The 24,801-nt window shown below is 42.9% G+C and overlaps 1 protein-coding gene and 1 long non-coding RNA gene across 5 annotated transcripts in view; one reads left to right on the top strand and one right to left on the bottom strand.

The window, feature by feature from the left end:
- The window catches only part of LOC136435751 (plasma membrane calcium-transporting ATPase 2-like), a 92,224-nt gene extending 82,855 nt beyond the window's left edge, over positions 1-9,369 (bottom strand). For 3 of the 4 annotated variants that reach the window (XM_066429444.1, XM_066429445.1, XM_066429446.1), the window contains exon 1: positions 9,105-9,369. The gene's annotated coding sequence lies outside the window, so the exon portion shown is untranslated. The remainder of the gene's footprint in view (positions 1-9,104) is intronic. The other variant, XM_066429448.1, reaches the window with a different exon arrangement.
- Positions 9,370-9,446: 77 nt separating this feature from the next.
- Positions 9,447-10,902, top strand: LOC136435752 (uncharacterized). Its single transcript, XR_010755898.1, has 2 exons — positions 9,447-9,501; positions 10,459-10,902. It is a non-coding gene; the product is annotated as an uncharacterized lncRNA (long non-coding RNA).
- The last annotated feature ends 13,899 nt before the right edge of the window (positions 10,903-24,801 follow it).

The raw sequence follows: 24,801 nt of genomic DNA, 5'->3' as shown, positions 1-24,801 counted from the left end.
TCCCAGAAGGAGGTATTCCTCCTTCCCGGAGTAACAAGTGAAAATGTACATGGTACATGCATTTTCTACTTGGAACTTAAGTGATCAAGGAAAGTTGTTGTATACACTGACATATAATCAAAACACAACAAGTAGTCGCAAGTTCACTTGGATGGGCAACACTTTCAAAGTCTACTCTTTTTTTATACAAATGTATCAATATTTAGAACATGAACAAAAAATAACAATATTCTGAATATATGGTCATTACAGGTATTACTTATTTGTAAAAGCCATAGAGAAAAGGAAGAACTATGACATAATGTATATAATGTAACTTTTTTACTTTCCCAACTTGCCATTTATCTATGCATTGCATATAGAAACATGGATTCATAAACATGCCACAAATTATTGTGTTGTGTCAAGGACATTAGCATATAATATCAAGGACAATATCATATCATTTATATTGAGAAACTTAATTGTCAACAAATTTGTGAGAAACCTCAGGCTTGTTTCATTGTTGCCACAAACCACAGGGTTCTCATGTTACACATGATGGTTGAACTAGACAGTAGTGGAGCCAAGGCAGAAATGGGGCGGGGCTAACAAAAAGCTACACCCATGTTCTTAGAAAGCTCCAGCATTCTTTCTGTAGAGGAGTGATATTTTTTAAAGCATTTTTAAGTGATAATAACACTATATATTAACAGTGACTAGATATGAAATTCAATTCTATACATAGACTTTTAAATTGAAATTTTCTTGTAAAAATGCAAAACACATTTCTGACAAAGGCAAAGGAGTTTTATTTGTAGATCAAAAAGAGTTGTTTCCCCTTCTTCGAAGTGAGCTCTTCCATGCCAAAGCCGTGCCTGTGTTACTGTGGTGATTTTCCAAGTGCTAAATTTTCATGTTTCATGTTAAAAGTTACTGGAAATACGGTACGCCACTGGCATATATTGTTTTCTGATCAGCGTGCTTTGGTTTACAATGTAAACAGAGACTGTCAAAGTTGTTTATATAAAAAAATTGCATTTCAAAACGTCAGTGTTGCATCTTATTTTCTCCCAATAACAGCATTGACTTTGTAGTGTCATAGAGATCGACCAACTGGACCGATACTTTATGATTTCACAAAGGTAGGGAAATCAATGCCGCTTGGCCGAAAAATAGCAAATTATGAGCAAAAATGCTGGGGAAATATGGGAAGGAAAACCCAAACTTTCAAAATCAAAGATCCCTGGTTAGCAAAACTCTGATTTTCAAAAAAAATAATAAACGTACTGTCTGAAATAAGAATGTACTGGGTGGATTTTGAGGCTGAAAAAAATAAAGGTACCTGTACTGTACGTTTATTTGGGAGATGAGAGTATTCACATTCTACTTAGTATGTAAACAGTCAAAGTTGGTCTAACGCACACTTCCACAAGATGACCATCGGCTCAAGGTCAGTCCCGATTTTTCATAGCCTGGAATCCAAACCAATTATGGGGGCACCCCCTAGTTTATTTTGGGTCTCAATTCGAGTTTGCACACCCCCAAGTCTAGCGACCGTCTCTTCCAGGAAATACTTCTGAGCCAAAACAACTGTGAATGGGAATGAAGGCTATCCCTCTAGCTACAAGAAAACCCGAGTTTCGGTTTCTTCAACCTTTGTAATTTTAGTAAATATAAGAGGGAAAAAGTATTTTTCCGTCAAAAATGAGGCGCAAAATTTGGCATTTTCCCGTGGAACTAAATACATCACAAAATTTTTTGACACGTAAATGACTGTTATTGTCAGAAAGAGAAAACTCCAAGGTATAATCAAGCCCATTATAAAGAAAATCCTACCACTGTGATTTTAACAATAACCCGACGCGCGAGGTAATGCAACACGGCCAAAAGAACGCAACAAAGGTCAATCTGGGTCAAAGGGGCAGTTTACCTTCAACGCGTATGGATATCCGGAAATAAGGCTCGGATCGAAACGCAATTTCCACCCAAAACACACCAATTCATACGCTTTTCGGCCATGTTAGTATCTAATGTCAGTTCGAAGCACATTTTGAGAAATGTGAACTCAAACCCAGACCCTCGAAACCCTTTCGTCCCTTTTTTGTCGCGGACTACCATGGACCACTGTCGCGGAAGAACTGGTGCGTGCACCATTAATATATGCAAATCATAATTGATATCATATATGACTTTAACAAGGTATCCCCTATCAGCATGCGAAGTTTGACTTGTTTGCGACTTTGCGTTCTTGAGTTACAGGTGGTTGAAAGTTGCCGTGTCGGAATGATGATTTTGCCCCTCTGGGCCGTGGTACCATTCAAGGCGCATAATAGCAATTACGTCACAATGGTAGCTTCCACTTGAAGATGATTTTGGCCGTGAATTCACGCTAAATGAACAAGTCTTGCCGTTGAAAGGAATGTCAGTGGGGCGCACTTGCGATAGAGTAGACTTTTCTTCTATTTCTGACCGGAATAAACGCTACATACCGCCTAGAACGTAGTTGACTTCATGACGTCACAATGACTTTCACTAGCCTATCTTTTCAAGTGAGAACGGTGCCGTTTTAAGTTCCGTACTTCTATGGCTAGCCGTTTAAGTTCTTATTTTTGGCGTTAACTGATAGGGAATAGACCTAGCCTTCTTGCCCAAGTGTTTCCGCGGCCCAGATCCATGTTGTTTTGTAGAAAAACGAAGTTAAATGAGTTACCTTTGGTTAGGGTGGGGGTCTGAGCTGCACTTCTAACAGCTATGAAGGCATAAAAGGGCATCTGCTGAGAAAAGGCCTTACAGATTGGTGTCGGTCTCGGTGCGATTAACAAGCCTAGGGATGTACCTTCTGATTTGTATGACTTTTTTGCCTGAATGTTGTAAACTAGCGCGACAGCGAACTAGACACTGGATTGGGCAGGAAAGTACGAGAATGACATCATCGGGGCCTTTTTTCATTGAAAAACGTCTCCTACTTGACGAAGAAGCCACTATCAAACGTAAACATGCAATATTCCAGTGCCCCAGTGTTAGGGCGATGCAAAAAAACAATATTTGGGTAAATACTACGTCATTGATGTTCAGCATACCCACTTTGAAGTCTGTATGGCCGTGTTCGAGGGGGGGGGGGCATGGGGAGGGGGGCAAATCAGCTAATTATACGACATCGTATAATCATATCAAAACTCTCGAAATCATAATTTTTCGCTACGGTTGGGTCGGGGGACACACTCTCATGGGGAAAATGCAATTTGTTGGCTTTCTTTGCTGCTATTTTTTCCAGTAGATCTCCTTTAAAGGGGGCACCCCCTAGTTTATTTTGGGTCTCAATTCAAGTTTGCACACCCCCAAGTCTAGCGACCGTCTCTTCCAGGAAATACTTCTGAGCCAAAACAACTGTGAATGGGAATGAAGGCTATCCCTCTAGCTACAAGAAAACCCGAGTTTCGGTTTCTTCAACCTTTGTAATTTTAGTAAATATAATACCTGGGAAAAAGTATTTTTCCGTCAAAAATGAGGCGCAAAATTTGGCATTTTCCCGTGGAACTAAATACATCACAAAATTTTTTGACACGTAAATGACTGTTATTGTCAGAAAGAGAAAACTCCAAGGTATAATCAAGCCCATTATAAAGAAAATCCTACCACTGTGATTTTAACAATAACCCGACGCGCGAGGTAATGCAACACGGCCAAAAGAAGGCAACAAAGGTCAATCTGGGTCAAAGGGGCAGTTTACCTTCAACGCGTATGGATATCCGGAAATAAGGCTCGGATCGAAACGCAATTTCCACCCAAAACACACCAATTCATACGCTTTTCGGTCATGTTAGTATCTAATGTCAGTTCGAAGCACATTTTGAGAAATGTGAACTCAAACCCAGACCCTCGAAACCCTTTCGTCCCTTTTTTGTCGCGGACTACCATGGACCACTGTCGCGGAAGAACTGGTGCGTGCACCGTTAAAGCTCCCGAGTCTCGGGAGCTATAATAGGTTTGGATTCCAGGCTAGATTTTTCAGTGACAAGCATAAGCGATGTGCCCAAGACGATCCATCAATCCGCCCCCAATCCGGACCACATGCGACCAAAATGTTGCCCAAGACGACCCTGTCATTCCCAATTGTGCGGCGACATCATTTTTCAGCATAAAATTGCGGAATATCACGGTGAAACCAGCCTTTTGGGTTGGATTTTTTATAGGATGGCGCCTGCGAGGTCATAGGGTCATTGGGAAAGTCTACTGTAATATGGGTGGAGCTATTGTGTGAGGTATGAATCTATGATTTTACTCTACATTAAATAGTACAAAATGTTAACTTATTTCGTCAAAACAGTTTTTTGAATAAAGGAAATGAATATACGAAGAATGGATGACTTAATAACTTTTTTAAGAAGATAAAAGGCGTCTGTGTTTTTTAACAAACTGCTCGCTCATGCTACTACTAGTGAAGTACCCCAAGTAAACAAAGCGTTGCCAACATGTACAGGCCTGCTCGGACACCACGCAAGAGGCTGTGTTTGTCTAAAATTTCTGGCTTCTTAGCGGTTTCGGAAATTCAAAACCCACACCAGGAGCAAAATAAAACCATACACAACATTTTCCTGCGTAACACTGCTATAATGAGAATGTTTTATGCCGAGTTGGCAGTTTGAAAGAAGGTTCCCAAATCTTGCGGCACGGCGACCATGCGCCGTGACCGTTATCGGCAGTGTTTCTAAACCTACAGGACCGAAAACCTTGTAGCCGCGACCGCGTTGGACAGGTGGCCACTATAGATGAATTCTTAATGCTTAGGGACCAACAAAAAGTGACCACTTTGAGCAAGTGGCTGCTATGCAAAGGTGACCGCTAATACAGGTTTGACTGTACAGTACCAAGGTTATATAACCTCCTTGACAGTACTTACATTTGGCTGTCTGCCGAAAACATTATAAGAATTTGTATCTAAGGATCAGCCATCGAACAGTTCCATTTCTAGTAATTCTACCGGGACATCAAAAGATAAACTTGAGAACAAAAGGTATTTCTACCGCTACAATTTTAATCCACGAGTAGGGCCGCGGGCGCCATGTTGAGGCTTGAATACTCATGAATATGCAACAAGCCTGCATGTTCTGAGCTCTGATTGGCTCAGCTCAGATAACCTGTGCTCTGATTGGTTGATCTGAATAAAGCATACAGTCAAACCTGCCTAGGCGACCACCTTTTCAACGCGACCACCTGTCCAACGCGACCGCGACCGCCACGAATTGGGACCGCAAAGAGCACAATCCCTGCCCATGGCGGCCGCCTAATTTTCAAGCGTGTGGTGACATCGGATCATTTTGTTGTCGGACTTCACGGAAATGTTTTCAAGCAGTGTTTCCGCCAGAGGGGCGTCTTCCCGTCAAATGACGGCCTTATGTCGCTTTGGACGGCCTGAACTCAGACATAGGCCGTCCTCTTTAAAAAAAAGACAAACTAAATGCCGAGAAATCGGGGAAAAAAATACGAGAGGTCGGCATAATTTCTTTGTTTTTCTTTGTTACTGCGGGCGTGGGGACGCTCTATATCGTTGGACATTCACACTCTTTTGTTTGTTGCTATTGTTAAGCTTGCGAAGAATCGATGTCGGTGCCTTTGGCATACGGTGATCTCATTAAAAACCCGTTTTTCAAGACTCAATCGAAGAAAGTCATCGAAGCAAACAAGAAAAACGTAAACAAAACAAGAATTTCGCCCGTGCATTTCAGCCTCTACGTCGTAATTTGCCGCGATTCGCCGTCATTTCTGACCGTATTCTACACAATATATATTCCTTTGAGTGTTTTTCCGTGAAAATTCTCCATATGTACCGTAGATAAATCATAATTTTCGCTATGAGTTCACATAAGTCGAGCCGCAACCTGCCCCGTCCCGGGCCGTCCGCCATGTTTTTAAGCTCATTGATATGCAAGGTTTTAAGCGCTGATTGGTCCGCGTCATAAAATCCTGTGCTCTGATTGGTTGACGGCAAGATGTCACGTGACCACAGGGCGGGAAAACCCCTTTACACTTCAGACGCTTCTGGTCACTAGTATACTTTATATAGATCGCATTTTGTGACGATTGAAGCAGTATTAAAGCGACCTTCGTAACAAATTGATTTTGAAAAATTAACAAAGTCTTTTCTGATCACAACATTCAGTTACTTTTCCTGGTCAATTAATTTTCGCGGTACGGTCAATTAATTTTCGCGGTACGGCCCTCCCCAAGTGGACGGCCTCTCAGTCGCGGTCTGGCTGAAACACTGTTTTCAAGACTCTGAAGGACAAAAATGAGGACAAAAATATATGGAATAGCAATGTTATAGCATCGATTCCTCCATGAAGTGTTTTAATAAAACGTTCCCCCTTCATAAACAAATTTTAAAGACAAATGTTTGTGATGTTGTTGTGCCTATCGTTATCTTATAGTTTACCTAAACTCAGTTCGATTTAAACTCAATTTTCAAAACGAATACGTAGTGCATGGCGTCAAAAAGTCAGATTTCGCAGAAATTATTATCTATTTCTTGTATTTTCAACACAAATGTGTCTGTGTCTTACTAAATTCCGCCGAAAAATGACTTCGCGGCGGGCAAAACATTGGGCGAGAAATGTTGTTCCTTGGTTCCGACGCCATCTTGGATTTGGCGCGGCCCGGATTTGGCGTACCTCTGACCTTTCTAAAACACGATGCTTTTGTGTATGAACATTAACGAATACTCTAGTTATTGATGAAAATTAATATTCTTATTTTCTTTTTATTTCCATGAATCTCACAAACCTTTATTGGACGCTGTGCGTTCTGCTCCACTGACTCATACCTTTCGATGCGGTCGCACAGAGCTTGGCGGCGTGGCGCGACGAAATCACACCGTTCCATTTCATCTTTAGTTGTCAGATCGAAAACTTTTTGACCCTTTTATCCAGCGGTCGGCGCCCCAAAAAAGGCTGGGGCCAGCAGGTGTTTTCTAGGGATTTGTCTTAGGCCTTCAAACTTCGATGATGTACATGTATGTGTGTGTACTATTTAATGTAACGTGTGAATGCGGGAAGGCGCTGCGATATCATCGAGGCAACCATTGTTTTGTTTTGTACACAAAATTATGACGAAAATTTGTACACGATGTAGCGGTATACAATTATTACAACGATAATAGAAAATGTAATTTTTGTAGGATCTTTCTGTCAATGAGAATTGAACCTGGTGGGGGTCATGCTGTCTAAATTCACATAATTTTCCATCCATTTACGTACTAGCTGTAGTTGAAAACCCCGCCCTGGAAACATGTGAGTGGAATCCTCTTCATGGCGACCACCTGTCCATCGCGACCGTTTTTGCTCGGTCCGCCGGGTGGTCGCCTTGGGCAGGTTTGACTGTACTTAGTATGTGTTTCACTTGAACAAGATGACGGGAGTTTCTCAGAGAGTTGACAGGTTGCAGCGTAAGCTGCACAAAATAAACCGGACCTGGACCGAAAATTTCTGTACCACCTCTAGTATTGTAATTACTATAAAGTACATGTATATGGCTGATATTTGTTTACTCGTTTGCATGCAAATTGCATCATTTTTTTACACAGAACAAACTAACCAGTGGGTTTTGCCCAGGAAACTTAAGAAGAAGAACAGTACAGTCACGGATCATGATTTAGTCTTCATATGGAGTATGGAGACAAATCATACATATGGGAAGAGATAATCAAGAAATGTCCTCTCCAACTGGAATTAATCACTGTGACAAAAATGATAACCAAAAGAATGCCAGTTTCCAGCCCTGTTGACTGATAAAGAGTGTCTATTCCCCCGGTGCCGTCCTATTTTGACAGAACTGAGAATTACCATATCCATCACACCTCCTGCATCACAGAAATCAATAAGACGTAGCACTTTCACCTTTAGTTGGAGCCAGAAAACCTCTTCCATGTCTGTAAATCATCCACTATCTGAAAGCAGAGCTGTTGGGGGAGGGCCCCTGGTTTCCTAACATGAGGATTTCTTGTTGTGTTTTCTACAAATGGGGTTTATGTATGACTGGAATGAAGGAAACCAACTTCCGAGGGGATAATGGATAAGCAATTGGCAAAATAACCATTCATCTAATGAATCAATGACTAATAGACATGTGGATATACTTGATACCTTGATACTGCATCCAGGAAAGAAGGCTTTATCTGCCTGTACATACTGACTGATAAGTATCTAATACCAGCTAAGAAAAGGACAAGCAATAGCCATGTCTTTAAGTTTAAGTACCATCTGGTTATCAACCAAGGATTGAAATGTTCAAAAATGTGTATTTTTCGACAGTTTAAGTACCAGAGTTATCAACCAAGGATTGACGTGTTCAAAAATGTGTATTTTCTGAGAGCCATAGTACTATTAGTAGACTAGAATAGAACTTGTTGTCATCAAATACTGTAGGAACATCCTCACTAAATAGCTCTAAAGAACAGTTGATGTCAGATGTGGAAAAGTTATGTGTGACAGGCCGTTCAGTGTAATACAGTATAACCAGCAGCAGCCGCACCGCGTGACTGCAAAGCTGGTGTGTTACGCTATACAGATACACATCTGAAATGACTGTTTTCTTGAGGCCTACTTCTAGAAGGGGCTTTGAGTAGACACGAAATTCTGCTGACACCTCTGCAAAACCCATCCCATATGATATGATATAGCTGGAATAGTGTCAGACATTTACACAATTACGGGGCTTGAATTATGCTTACAATAAGTTACATGCAAACTTAAATTTGCAGAACAAATTCATACAAAGCAGAATTTTTTTTACAAAATTTGGCAGTGTGAAAAATGCTGGGTCGGCACTATGACAAACAGAACTGAAATATTTCGAGCCCTGTTTCAGCAAGAGACAAGAACACACCAAGGTCACGTCTTGTTGCTGAAGGTGGGCGTTGCGCGCAGCCAGCTCGCAGGGATAGGGCAGGGTGGGGTGGGCACACCACACGTTCTTACAACACTAAAGCACACATACACATGATGTGCACAAACACCATCTTACACAACAAACACGTCATGCTGTAAGCTGCAAGCCTGGGTGAAGAACGAACATGTACAGATATAACAAAATCATTAGCCAGTCATGTATTCTCAATGAGTACTTACCCGGCCGACGGGGAGAGTAGGGGTCACAGCCGACCTCTCGTCACTCAAAACACTTTTTATCAGCACTGGAGCCTTCGATCGACACGGTATCGATTGAGGGAGGACTAAAAATAGGTAAGGGCGTTGAAGAAAGTATTTCGCTCGTGGTAATTCCTCAGAAAAGGCAAGAAAACCGCCAGGATTTTCTGCCAATAAAATTTCCGAGTCAATTTTCCGATGTTCGAACGCCCGACCCCACGCTCAACCACGTGACGTATTGTGTTGTCATAGGGGATATATCTGTGTTCTGATTGGTCAACCTTTCTTATTTACATGACTTTTCAACTCATTTGCATGTATCCCCGGGCAACCCTGACGTCATGAGGTAATCTAACCCGGAAGCACAAGTTCTCGGCAGGTGAGATAACATAACAACCTTCAAGCTCCCGCACACCAACAAGGACATTTTGGTAATCTTTCTGAAGAAGGTCTGAAAATGTCAGATGGGACACGTACGGTAGTCTCCAAGCAAACCAAGTTTCTTTTAAACCTCATTGAACAGACCTTCAGACGTATAAACGCTACTTTGCTCTCGCTAGATTTCTGGCTGCCGGGTCGGCTTCTCTCACAGCCACTCACCGACTATCACTGATATCGACTATAGAGCCAATAAGCAGTGTTGACTCTCATCGTTCCTTATCAGATCATTGCAAGGGATCAAGTAAACCAAGGAGGTTATATAAACTAAAGACAATAGTCTCACATCACATTGACGTCATTACAGGGACAGGTTATCTCATCTGACGCTATTTATAGTAACCATTGTGCAATCGTAGGTTGGACTGGAGGAACCAAGCCCGAAGGGCACCGTATTCTCCAAGCAGAGGTTTCGAACAGAGGGGAATAGTAGATTTTTTACACTCTCTCCCATGAAAATCCACTACCCGATCGAAACCTCTGCTTGGAGAATAGGGCACAGTGTAGACCAGCGATCTCAATGTTTTTATGGAAACTAAGACCCCGTTCATGCTAAGCCTTTCATAGCCGACTGAATAAATCAAGGAGGTGAATAAATTAAAAGGTTAATCTGCTAATTTAGCCAGCTATCTTGGCTTAATATGAACGCAATTTAACCACAATTGAACAAAGAATCAACACTGCTCATTGGCTGAACTGCATTTTTAATAGGCCCTGACAGCAGATCTGGCACCCAGGGTACACCTGGACAAGACACTGCCTGCCTGCCTTTGTGTAGCCTGGCTGGAGTCCAGTTGCCTTCTTAGCGTTAGTCCACTGTTACACTACTCCCCTTTTCTAGACTCGTCCCGACTCTCCGAGTACAATATTCTCTGTGTGATCTGATCGTTACTCACAGGGCCAGTGTGGGAACCAGTGAAACAAATCAGGCGCTAGAAACAAGTGATCCCAACCGAGATTCGAACCCACGCCGAAACCGGAGTTGTCCTGGTGCCGAGTTGTCCGACATTCGCCCAGATCACAGGCACGCACGAAAAGGTCGCGACTAGTTAAGTACAACCACAGAGCTTTGGAGCACCCACATAAGATCACATAAACCCACCATGGCAGCTGAGTGAAAAGGAATTCAACAATGAAGAGCGGTCTAAACTGGAACAGTCCTACCTGACCGAAAATTCTACTCTACTCTACTCTACTCAATTAGACTGGTCAGTTGGAGGCGCTTGAACCCCCACTGTTAGTACTTACATATCCATTTCTGGACCCAGTAGATGCACTTTGGGATAGAATGCGCAAAGGATTCCAGGAACTGTGAAATTGGTGAATGAAAAATGGTGATGTAGTTTTTGGCTTCAGTCTCGCATCCTTGGTCACACTAGAGTGTCTGTAGTGTTTCCGCATTTTGTGGTCAGCATAACCTCTGGATGGATTTTTAATGATGTTTGGTATGTGGGTAGGTCTTCGAAAGATAAAGGTCAAGGTAAATTTTGGGCCCATGGTCTGTGACCTTGACACTGCAGCAGAACTTCCTTTTTTTGCGACGCCTCTGGGGCAAGTGTAATTTTTTAAAGAACTCGCTCAGTGCAAGGCCGTAGGGGGCCACTCATCAAAGCACTGAACTAATTCTTAATGTAGCAGCATCTCTTCGCCCTAGGTCAGAAACATCAATGCTCGCGACAAGCATGCATGACTTCACTGACCCCTTAGGAGAAGCAGGGGTTACGAAGGCTGCTCGGGAAATCCTCTACCCCTTTTAGGCCGGAATGTTTTGATCCACTTACACCGGGGCATGCCCCTACTCTTTTTCGAAAGATGTGGTGGGTTCTTTTACGTGCTCAAGGTGTGACTCTCCTCAAACACGGGACCTCCATTTAACGCCCTATCCGAGGGACGTCCCTAACCCTAGATGAGCAAGGTACTCATTTACACCTAAGTGAAGCGAGGAAAGTCGTGTTAAGTGCCTTTCCCAAGGGCACAACGTCGGGGCGCAAGTTCGGACATGTCTTTGGGCACAACCCGGGATTAGACCCCGGGTCCCATTGTTTGACAGCCGCGCGCTCTATGCTTGCGCCACACGATGCCACATGGTATAACTTACAGTATTCTGTGTAGTCTGCTGTCTAGGAATTGAAAAGGAATGGGTCCACAGCAATTTCAGTCCACAGGATAATAACTCCTAATAAATGCCTGGACGGATTGTCTTCATGTTTGGTAGGTGGGTAACTAGGTCTTTGTGAGACCTCGAAATGATAAGATGTTGGGCCCTTTAGCGACTTTCTATGGTACTGCAGCGGAACTTCTGGTTTTGATATCTCGTGATCTGAACATGATTACGGCCTGATTTTTTAGGCGCAGATAGCTATTGGGATGGAGAATAAGTCGTGTAGGTTTGGGTCCCCTAGCGGATTTTTTGGAACTGCAGGAGCTGATTTTGTTTCAAACTTTGAAAAAGGATAACTCAAGAATGGATTTGACCAAGGATTTTGGTTTGACGGATCATCATTATGTTTGGTATGTAGATAGCTTTTACATAATCATATTCTAATTATGCACATATTATGCTAATTTGCATATAATGAGGAAAGTTTATAAATCCGCTGCATTTCATGATGGGACTCTCAAACACATGATGTATGCAATTGAGAAAGACATGAATATGAATTATGCAAATGAATACCTACTTTTCATAGTTAATGACAAAGTGCTATAATTCCATTGTGGTTAATGATTGGGATTTCATTCTTGCAGCATTTGGAAGTTACTTGTAAGTAAATGTGGAAATTATTAGACATAAATCTTGCATATGAGGACCCGATTTACATAATTTAAGAGACAATGGTTCAATAGCTTTTTTTCCTAAGATATGACTTTCATACTTTGAACAACTTGTGTTATTTGGGTACAGAAGGTTATCAACTGATACAATCTATGCATGTGACCTAAGAGTTGTACAAAATGAAAAAGCTAGCAGAGGCCATCACCATTGCAACATCTTTTTACGTTACCAATCTTATTTTATCTTATATCTGGACGTACTATAGTCTTGTTGTTTTTTTGGTGGCAGATAATGAGATAGCTTTTGATGTAAGGAAGAAATGGTGTAGGTTTGGGCTCTAGAACTGCGGGGGCATTTTTGTGGAAATCTTTCAAGGAGGATAACTGAACAAAGAAACGATAGATTTCCATGATATTTGGTATGCACCCAGCTTAGATAGAGATATACATACTGAAATGCAACTTAGTAGTTAATTTGCATAATCAATGAGGAAAAACTATAATTGCAGTGTTTTCTGTAGTACTGGACTTTAATACATGTGACATGTAATAGACCGATCCTGTCGAACACCAGATCAAACATATAGAACCCCCTAAGAACCCCCAGTTCTATTTAGAACATCTCCATCAAAAACAGCGCTAGTAGGACAGACATGGCTCGTGTAAAGCAGATTACGTATATCTTAGACAGGTTTTTTACTGTAATGGTTGCATGTATGCTCAGGACACAAACGATGGAAAAAGACACTAGCTCGGGCACTCAATGGGGGGGGGGGGAGCTTGTACCACATTGGCAGCTTCTACAACATTCGCTAGTGTAGCGATGTAGAAACACCCCTATGTCAGAATGGTTTGGTCTGTCAGTGTCTGGAAGCTCGGTGTAAGGAGGGTAACACTAGCGTATAATTTCGCCCCCTCCGTACTGGTGTGTGATAGTGATTAACTTAACGGTGAACAGGGAAATAAAAGAAGGGCATTTAAATTCATGATTAAACATAATACTGAAGATCATGCAGCTTTTGTGCATGCAGCCAAAACAGTGGGAACCTTGTCACAGATATACGATCATATACGTTCCCTGTTTTACACATGCATCGGCTGCTTGTCAAAAACCGGGAGCTGATGCCCACCAACAAGGTAATGCTATGCGGCACCGTACCGCTTCAGCATTGACCAAAAACAGTACGCTCTCGCTGCAATTGCGTGCACCCCCTCCTCAAACAACTCTACTCGATGGATACAGCCTTCAACAAAGAATGCAGAGCAGCTTTCTTTGACCCGCGTTGAAAGTGTTTTAGGGCCAAAAAACTTAACAAAAGTCAGTTGACATTATTGACAACCTTGCCGCGGCGGCCATTTTTTGTCCGTCAAGCCCTGTTTTTGACGGAGGTGACCGAAATAGAACAGGGGGCGTGGCTTTGGGATCGGTCTATTAATAGCAGATCATGGAACATTATATGGAGACCAATTATGCGAATAAGGTCCTAATTTGCATAATAAATGCAAAGGTGCCATGATACCTTAGAAGTAATAAAATTGTGGGAATGACATACAGTACTTGTGCTAAAATTGGCGTGCTTTCCAGCACCATAGAGGCAGCTGCCTTCACCGGTGGCCTTTATCCCCTCTGGTCGGCGGGACGGCAGGGTGGACGTCTCCATCCTACGGCACAGTCGCCTCTGTTTCTTGGATGTCTGTTTCCAGTTCCTATCCTTCCTTCTTATCCAGATGACAAAACTACTCTTCTCCACCTCTTCAGACACAAGACAGACAAAGTCAAGCTGTGTCTGTGCCTTCCCTCTGATCTGTAGATCTCGGCATAACCCCAGGAGTGAAGCTCCTACGAACCCACAAACTCCTTCAACTGGGTATAACTGGGTTCTCCAGCCATTCTCTCTACATTGTTATCTCCATGAAGAATTGAGATATAGTTTTTGGTGTGTCTGTGTTTGTGTTTGTGTGTGTGTGTGTGTGTGTGTGTGTGTGTGTGTGTGTGTGTGTGTGTGTGTGTGTGTGTGTGTGTGTGTCTGTCTGTCTGTGTGTTTGTATTTCCGGACTATTGTAGTCAGCATAACTCAAGAACATCTTGATGGATTATGATGATATTTGCTGTATTGGTAGGTGATGGGAAAACGAAAGCCAAGGTCGATTTTGGGCCCCCTGGTATGTGACCTTGATACTGCAGCAGAACTTCTGTTTTTTGTATCTTTTGACCTGGACATGCTATGGTCTTGATTTATGGGTGGCAGTAAGCTTGTTATTTAAGAAAGAAGTGGTGTAGGTTTGGGTCCCCTAGCTGCTTAATCTGGAAAGGCAGGGGCATTTTTGTCAGAATCTTCCAAGGAGAATAACTGAAAGAAGCTACGACGGATTTCTAAATTGCTATTTAGTATGCTGGTAGTCAAGACAAAGATGAACATAATGAAGTATGAATTATGCGAATTAGGTACCAATTTGCATAAATAATGAGGAAAATCTATATTTGCAGTGTTTTCCACTATAGGTCTAAAATACATGTAAGGTAGGTAGTTTATGGCAGGTAGAACATTAACAGATACCAATTATTCCTAATTTGCATAATTGATGCAAAAGTGCCATAATTCTTCCAAGCGGTAAATGATTGGACTGTTAACATTGAAACATGTGTAAGTCAGTTAAAGGTGTACTTGACCAAGCATAGATTATGCAAATGTGGAGGTCATTTGCATAATCTCCACAGAATTTTTAATGGAGACATGAGGTCTCCGAACTCTTGTTGGACTAGTTCTTCATACTTGAGCTTCTTCCTTTGGTGTGCTGCTGGTGTGATTTTCTTACCAGGGTACTGTCAGTTCTAGCCTGAATTCAATCAAGCCTCTTGTGACCGCTCGCGGCCCTGTAACCACCTCGCAACCCCGCGGGGAGGGGAGAGAAACCCCCGGACAGCTGGAGTTTGCGTTATACAGACTATGTCAGTTCCACTGTCACCACTGACTTCTGGTCCACAGATCACAGGACAAGGTCTGATCTTAGGCTGTGTCACATGACACTTGGGAATTGGAGCTGTTTATCCAGCTCTTCTAGCATTTCCTACACGACTGCAAAGTGGGCCCCCTCCTGTGTTGTTGCTTCCACGGGTAGGCGCTACCTCTCTGGGCTTCAGTGCCCTCTTCTTATGATAAACTCAGGATCATAGGCTGGTGCCTCAGTTCGGGCAGTCTCCTTCCTCACTTTCTCTAGGGTTACTGCAACCGGTCTCAGTGCCTTGTGTCTCCATGTGTACTGACCCTGTTGTAGAGCAGTTCTGCAATTTGACAAAATGTGTTTCAGTCCACTAGCTCAGCTGACAGGATTCTTCACTCTTGAACCATCAGGGGAGGTTTTGAGGGCTTGGGACGACATCATACACTGTGCGTAGGAGGAAACTGAATCTAGCATTCTGCATGCTCCACAGGTCACTCCAAATGAGCCTCCTTCCCACCGCACCTTCCCAGTTCAGCCATGCCCCCTGCTGACTCTGGCCAACAGCTGCCACTCTTCTATTCTCCTCCTCCAACCTTCTCACCTCTTGAACCACTCAGCTGTCTTCTTTCACTGGAGTTGGCACATGACCACCGTTGAGTTTTCTCACCCCATCCTAGACCTGTTCTTCCCACCTGTTCTGCATGCACCCACCAGGTCTTTATGGGTCCTTTATGTTGACGTCTGCCTGTTGCTTGGTTGATGACATCATTGACTTTCCATCATCATCATCATCATCCGTCGACCTCAGCAGCTGACTTTCCACTTTCTACCGGTTCTAATGTTCTTGTTTGCTGCTCTCACTGAGGGGTCTCGTGATCCTTCCAACTCCACTACAAGACAAACTTTCTCCACCTTAATGTTTTCCTCTGCAATAGATGTGAGTGGGAGACTCAACATGTTGCCGCCAAACAATGCCACTGATGATAAACATCTTGGTACGCCTTAGCCATCGGCGGAAGTAGGCATTGGTTTTTCTGTCAATCTGGTCTACTGTTGACATAGAAATACTGTAGGTCTTGAGAGGCCATTCCAGTCAAGGAAACAGCAAGAAATGTACACACCACACTTTTAAATAAGTCTTCCTGGAAGTTCACATCCGTCAATACTTAAAGGCCTCTGACAGCTTATTCTACTACTTCTGGTCCCCCCTCGGTATCCTTCAAACTATTTGTATATAGACGGCCCAAACATTTCACTGGTTCTTCCTGTATGGTCGGAATGTTCTGGTCATTAACTGAGAATGTCCTGTAACATTTTGAATCTTCCCCTTCCTTAGTGATAGGCTTCTGGACTTAGAGGGCTTAAACTGCATACCGGCCTATCCAGTCAACTCCTCAACTTTAGCCTTTGAAGTAACCATTTCGTGCATGCATGCAGGAGCAGTTCGAAGGATGCTAATGTGACGTCATCCATGAAAATGTTGTTTATGTGCATGATTTGTGATAAAATGTTAACATGATATTCGTGACAAAGGACTTTCAACCATACAATATATAATGTAATTTTGGTAGAGAAGACCATCATTATCTTCACCGAGAAGGTAATGGAATCAGTTACGCCAGCCATGGGGTGGGTTCGTATGTATGTCAAGAGCATAACTCGTGGACCTTTGGACGATTTTTGGTAGGTGCGTAGTGGTTGTGGAAATGGAGATCAAGTTCGAAAATAGTTCACCTGGCGTTTTCCTACAGTACTGTAGTAGGCCGTGTATGTTTGCATGTTTTTATGTGGGCAAAAAAACTGAACAGACTGTGGATGGATCTTCATAATTTTTTGTATGTGAGTAGTTGTGGGACCGATGGTCAAGTTCGAAGATGGTTCACATGGCGTTTTCATACAGCACTGCAGCAAGCTGTGTACTAATATGTTGGAGTGTTTGTGTACAGCATAACTGGAGAAGGTGTTTACGGTTGCGCATGATATCTAGTGGATGGGATTCGCAGAAAGGAAGGTCAAGTTCGATAATAGGCCTCCTAGTAGGTACATAGCTTCAAAGTTCGAGGTCATATTTTCTTCAAGTGCCAGGAAAATGATTTGTTAAGCTTATAAGAAGTGGATAGCTATTGGAGCTTGGACTGAGCGGTGAAAGTTTTGGCCCTCTAGCACCTTTTTGTTAACTGCAGGTGGCATTTTTGTTGTTAGCTTTGGTTGGGGATAACTAGCAGGGCTTGAAGAATCATCATGCTTGTTACGATTCTTACGAATCAAAGGTTCTTTTAAACATCAGGCGATACGCAAAGATCTCTGCAAACTACATCTTATTCCACTTGACAGGACAGAGACCTTGCCATCGTGTTACTTGCGGGAGCCTTGCGTACGCCCGGACCAAGTTCTCGGCGCCTTCGAGAAAACATCGTGTTTACTTGCGGGAACCTTACGTACGCCCGGACCAAGTTCTTGTGCGCCTTCGTGAAGACATCCTGGTGCTTCGGGGACGTTACGTACGCCCGGACCAAGTTCGTGTGTGCACCCGTGAAAACATTCTGTAACTCGCGGGAACTAAAACTGCTCGGACCAAGTTCGTATGCGCATTCGTAAAACCAATGTCCTTGGTGTCCTTGGTAAAACCAAAGACATTGGCAAAACATGTTTTCCATTTGCGGGAAACCAATTTCCCGGCCTCGTCATACGGCATAAATTGACACCTTCTGTCGGGGGGTAGACAAGTTGAGACGGGAAAGACACATCAATCACGTTCGGCGATCAAAGTGAAACGGTCTCTTTTATTGTCATCATGGGCTTTCTCTGGACCAAAGTCATGGTTATACAGGACAGCTTTGGGATCTGATTGTTGTTTTGCTTGTCCCGTGAATCATGCCAAAGATAAACAACCCCTGGTGGGGCGATAGCCTGCTCTCCCCTGGGAGGTTACTTCATTCTATACACAATCTGCGATGCCGAAAAACCACCCAGTGTGGTACCAAATTATTTCATAATGACACCTTTTCTGTCACGTCTGGGGCATACTTCGTCAGCTGTACAACCTAGCAAAAAAGCGAAACTCGAAACAGTAGACCATGACGCTGTCGTCCTCTCAAGTCTACAATAACTAGATACAGTCGTTTAACAGGCAGGCAATGAACAAATGTGACGGCGAAACTGAAAAACTTTGCAAAGCAGATTTGCCATGCATGGCAGTATACGGGGCTTCACTCCTTGATCTAAAAACACAATCTGGTGTTCAGCGAACAACTGGGATCGATACAGTACCTCGTAAGGACCCTAAATCGTCAGCAAAACGATAAGTCTTGATCCTACGCGTAGGCTCATCCTACGGTACCGGCGGGGTAAATTGAGCGCGGTGGACGACCCGGCGGCCGGCGTCCTGGGTGGGCTGCATCTCTTCCTTGCCCCACCAAACAACAGAGAAAAATCAGGAAGGAAAAGTGACCCATAGCTTTTCCCGATATTCCTCCTGTAGAGGAAGATGTGCCTATGAGTTTTTTTTCTCCCATCCCCGGCTTGCTACGGTGACATCCGCGCGTGGGAATCAGGAGCAGTCATGGTGTGGCCGTCCGTCACAAGGCGCGACACCAGAATGACATGTGGCGGATGTGGTCTATCTTACCCCTACCCAGAGCGCATTAGTGACTTGGGATAATACATTTGTCCTCAACACACTAATCGACCAGCAGACTTGGGGAAAACTATATGCTTACTTTGTAAATTTTCGGAAAGCTTTTGATTGAATTTGGCGAAATGGATTATTTCATAAACCTTTGTCTTTAAGCCGGCGTCACAATTCATGCGAGCGTCGGCCGAATTTGTAGATCGCCCGAAGCTCGCCGAATTTAAAAATCGCCCGAGCGTCGACCGTATTTTCCAATGAAAACCTCGGGTACGTCCGTCGAACACTATAAAACTAAAAATCCCCCATGAGATGGCACCGTCTCTTGGACATGGACGAAGTTAGAATCGACTAACCTAGTAAAAGGCCAATATTTGGATCAACTTTGATTTCTAAAAATCGCCCGAAGCCCGCGTAATCAACAGGACGTCGCCCGTACTTAGGCCGAAAATGCACATTTGAAGCTCGCCAACACGTCGGCCGAGCTGAATTTCTTATTTGTCACGGGGGCATTAGGGATGGGGGGGGGGGGGGGGGGGATTTCTTTATGATAATAAAATCAATGTATAATAACATAGAATATTGTGTCAAAACCCTACATTGTCTGTCACCCTACTTTCAGTCTCTTTGCGGGGCGCGACAGGGTTGTAATCTGAGTCCTCTCCTATTCAACCTATTCATCAATGATTTTCCATCCCTATTAGATTCCAAATCCTGTGATCCCTTAAACAGCATATTTTGGGCCGATGACCTTGTGCTTGTATCAAAGTCAGAATCAGGCCTAATAGAGTGTCTGAGGACACTAGACCTGTTGCTCTCTATGGAAATCATCAATCAATAGGAACAAAACAAAAGTAATCTCCAAAAATGGACGAACAGCCCTCCTTTTCAATCCCGGGGTCAAGCTTTAGAGATAATTTCTTTCTTTCTTCATTTCGGGTATATAAAAAACAAACCCATAGGAACATAATACATATCTAAAACGAGTTATAAGCTTAACACAAACACCAAAGGACATAAAAACATAAATAGGTAAAAAAACTAGATGCACAATAAGCCATACAAGTTACGGAAATACGAGTTTCTGTAGTAGGCGTCAGATACTAACATGCTCTTGATCATACGGTTCTCTTGAAAGCGTAATCTATTTAAGAAAGAATAGCATATCCTCCTTGATTCGAATGTGTCTGCCAAGTACTAAATAGTGTACAAACTTTCCACTTGCGCTGCACCGCCGTGGCAAATTCATAATGATACGGAAACAATTGTCATAGGCAACACGGCATTTGGAAAGGACACTGGAGCTAGCAGAATTCCAGAGTTGCGCGCCAAACAATAGGCCGCAATACGTCGTGAATCTTTTTTTCGTAACAGGTGGGGCGAGAAGAAAAATTTGCGACTGATACAGTTAAGCCGGCGTCACAATTCATGCGAGCGTCGGCCGAATTTGTAGATCGCCCGAAGCTCGCCGAATTTAAAAATCGCCCGAGCGTCGACCGTATTTTCCAATGAAAATCTCGGGTGACGTCCGTGGAACACTAAAATCTATAAATCCCCCATTAGAATGTACCATCTCTTGGACATGGACGAAGTCAGTATCGACTTACCTGGTAAAAGGCCAATATTTGGATCAACTTTTATTTCTAAAAATCGCCCGAAGCCCGCGTAATCGACAGGACGTCGGCCGTACTTCGGGCGAAAATGCGCATTTGAAGCTCGCCAGCACGTCGGCCGAGCTGAATTTCTTATTTGTGACGGGGGCTTTAGCACGGCTATACAGACTTCTCAGCTGAGCACGTACACAATCATCATCACTCGGCGTAGTGTTTAAATGTATACCCAGGTAAACAAATGAGCTTTGCACCATAGAGTCTTTAATGTGGCGGTGGATACTTAAGTGACAAACGTGCGCATGGGAAATATATACAACATGTTTTTTTACTATTAAACACTATATCGTTCTCAAGACCGACGTCTTCGCATATTCCTACAAGTCTCTGTAAAGATTTGACACTTGGACATATGAGACACAGGTCATCTGCATAAAGAAGGTGGTTCGCAATGCCCCCCCCCCCCACACACACACATGACAACCAACCTTGGCATTGTTATCCATATAACGTAACATGACCAGTTAACGTCCGATTTATTCAAAACGTTATTTATCCTAAAACCGCGCGGACAGAGCCAAATGTTTAACCCATGGGTAGAAATATCAGCTCTTCTAACAAGAAAATGCATGGTCTATAAGCTTTTCTCCGCCTGTTTAACGCCATGCGAGCATGTATTTATACTGGGGTGTATGGTGTAGAATTGTGCTAGGCTTACCCTTTATCGTCCACCTCAATATTTTCCCTTCTAGCGCTATGTTTGAAGAACATAGACCGGAAAAAAATGCACAGTAACTGTCGAAAGTAGTCTACAGAAAATTGACAGTAAAGTCACTATGTTTGTCCCTCCTCTTGCCCGACGCCATGGAAGAAAATAATTTTTGTATTGTGAATTTCCGCAACATCAGCAGCACGTGGCGTTCACGTGATAAACGCATGGTCATGATGTTATGCCGTGTAAAAATGTATCATCTGAGCGGGGGTCGCTAGGTTGTATCAAACCTTCCTAAAACTGGCAAGAGTTTCAAACCTCGAATCACCATGGATAGTCTGCATATCAAAATAAGGTTTAACGTCAGCTACTTTTAAAAGATACTAGCTATCGTGTAAGTTACAAAAACATGATGAAATACGCGGTGTCGAATTACATATGAAATGCGTCATGCATGACGCTTCCATGCAACTTGTTGTTGCTGGTTCAGGAGTTTATTGATATATCGCTGGACGTAAACGCTTTTAAATGTTTTGTATAAAAGAGAGAGATGGCTAAGGATCATACTTATGATGTTCTTTGTTTCTCATGAGAACAGGCTTTAGCATAATACACCGTGACATGTGGACATGACCCAAACCGGACGTTAACCACTCCTGCACGTAAATAGGTCATGTTACGTTACACGTTAAACAAATGTGGGGAAAGGAGGCTCCCCTGTCTCACTCCGTTTGTTACGTAGAAGGGGGGGGGGGGGGAATTGTACCCATCTCACACACATCCTCTGGTTCCATGAACAATGGCGGAGGTGAACAACAATGACAAATGGATAGAGAGGCTCGGAACAGCATTTTTCAAATGCTCGTTTCTAATACCATCAGATCCACAAGCCTTACCATTGGGCAAATCCTTAATGATGTCAGCAAGTTCTGGTGCGGAGATTTGCATACCGTAATCAAAAGGCATTGCATGAGTCAGAGTAGAAGACACCTCCGACTTGTGAGTCTGGTTATCAACCGAGTTTAAAAGAGTCTCAAAATGTTCTTTCCATATATTCTCAGCACCATAAGAACCATCAATGGTATTGGGTAACACCGTATGGCAGGATTTGGAACTTCTTATTTTACCCTTGAATTCCCGGTAAGTTCCAAAATTCAAACTTTCAGCAGTACCGTCAGCTCTAACCCTGTCCTCTTATAACCTACACTGTCTAAGGGCATGTTCAAATCTTGCCCTAGATTTTGACATGAGTAGAAATATGGGGCCATACCGAGAACGACCCGTTTCCCGCGAGAAAATATACACCTCTCGGACAGCAGAGTGCAAATCTTTCACAATGTCATTCCATCCTGGGACCGGTTTGAAATGTTTACAGCTGTGTTTTGAGGTTATCGAAATATTTGCGTACCCTTTCATGGACGCAATCAGCTGGCGGGAAAACAGGTTGATGGCATTCTTATTGGAGGCATCCAAACAACTAGGGTCTCTGCAAATAAGGAAGTTGTACCATGTACATCACTAAGATAAGTATAAGTGTCATGAGGTAGATGTTCAATGTCAGAGATGTGCAGTCCTGATTCCTCACAAAATTCCCTAACTAAGGTACCAAATCTATTCGTAGGTGAAGCATTGAAATCCCCAAGTATCACAGAGGCATACATATTACAATCATTGATAACAGCATCTATCTTACCAAGTTTTTCAAGAAACACATCACTATTTGCAGGTGAATCACAGGGAATATAAACACAGACAACCAATAGCTGGCTCTCGCCTGGTACAACCTTGATCGCTATTATACTGTCATCATTAATGTCTACAGGAGAAATAAAGGGAGACAGTGTTTTTCTCCATAAAATACCAACACCGCCAAAGGGACGTCCTTGCAACACTCCTGCTTCTTGATCAACAGGTGACTTGCCACAAGCCATAAAGTCATCACTTATACTGCTCAAATAGGACAGGTCATTTGGAAGGAGCCAATGTTCCTCGAACAACACAATGTCAGACCTATTGCACAAGTCCGTGACTGACCGAACACAGTTCTTAATAGATCTACAATTGAAAGACGTAACAATCAGACTATTCTGACTGGTGTTGCTAGCCATAGTCCAAAGTTATGGGGGTCTGGAAGGACGAGCGCCATGGAAGCGTCTCAACAGTACACCACTACTCGGGCCAGCAAGACGGGGCTAACACATCCGACAGAGCGTCATGATCACTCTCCACCGTAACTCGAAAAGAGGAGTAGGAGTCGTACTTTGTCTGGAGTCTCGTACAGAAAATCACGCACTTTTGTGATACAGTTTTGTTCAAGTACTGTTCTACGTCCTTCCACTGATTTTACACATACTTAGGAGTGGACATTACACCGTCCGGATATTTTAGTCGTGCCATTAAACAGAAAGCTCTACGGGCCTCTTTTGAATTAAAATCATTATTTTCATCGAACTCAAATCCGTCAATCTCCCTAGCTATTGACCTGTTCAACAGTTTGGTTAAACCATATTCTACTCAACTGCGGTGATCTTACGGGAATAAATACACAATGTAGAGACCTAATTTTCAAAGGGATTAAGGAATATCGCAATGAAAAGATCAAAACATCTATAGCTACAATCCTCAGTCCGATATTGGGGTCGGATGGTGGTATACTGTGAGTTAGTCGCTTAGGAAAGATATCAGACCCCTTGTCTACCTGTACTCGCCCTGTTGTTCGATTCATTACAAGTATACAGACAAACTGAACGTGATATACCAGTTAGATACCCTATTAAGGAACCAAAATATAACACTAGAAAGGCAACATATGCGGGAGCAAATGCAACATGTTTCGCCCATTTCCCTCCCCATGCAAAAATCGACTGTGGCATAGAGGCTAACGTTTGTTGTATGTCTGCAATGTTGGTATTTGAATGGATAATTGAATTGAAGACCAGTCAGAAATGGATCTCTCCCAATTTGAAACCCTATGCATGGATGGGCTCTTCTAGTCACCCATATTCATACTGGACCATTAATAACCACCTTCACCAAAAAAACTGGACCTTTTTGATAATGAACCAAGCCCAAAATTGAATTTTTTAAATGTCCCCCTCATACAATAATGGACTCTTCCAGTGGTGTGTGGACCAACACGTGTCATGCAAATTTCAGAATGTAAACAACTAGAATCTTGCTGAAGATGTAGATTTCTTCTGCGGAAGAATTTCCGCAATCCGAGAGTCCAGACAATTTTTCGTTACACAGCGAACAGTTCTTCGAACCAACTTAGGTTTTGCAAAAGTTTCACAAGTTTCTGCTAAATGTACCGCAAATCTCTGGTCCGTCTTTGTTTACAGCGTGATTCAGGCTTACACAAATGTGAGCCAAAATCGCACCAAGAGACGCCTCAATGGTCGCTATGAAAAACACCAAGTAGGCAATGCTGGAGTTCTCCTTAATCAACGACTCCAACTCATACGACAATGTTTGTAAGAGGGAAATACTTGGTATTCATCCTAGTTGGTTTCGTATTAAAAGAGTAAATTATGTTTACTTCAAGTAAATGTAGGGCCGATAATGCAATATGGC

The sequence above is a fragment of the Branchiostoma lanceolatum genome, chromosome 5, assembly GCF_035083965.1.
Source record: "Branchiostoma lanceolatum isolate klBraLanc5 chromosome 5, klBraLanc5.hap2, whole genome shotgun sequence".
NCBI lineage: Eukaryota > Metazoa > Chordata > Leptocardii > Amphioxiformes > Branchiostomatidae > Branchiostoma > Branchiostoma lanceolatum.
This window is presented reverse-complemented; position numbering and strand designations above follow the sequence as displayed.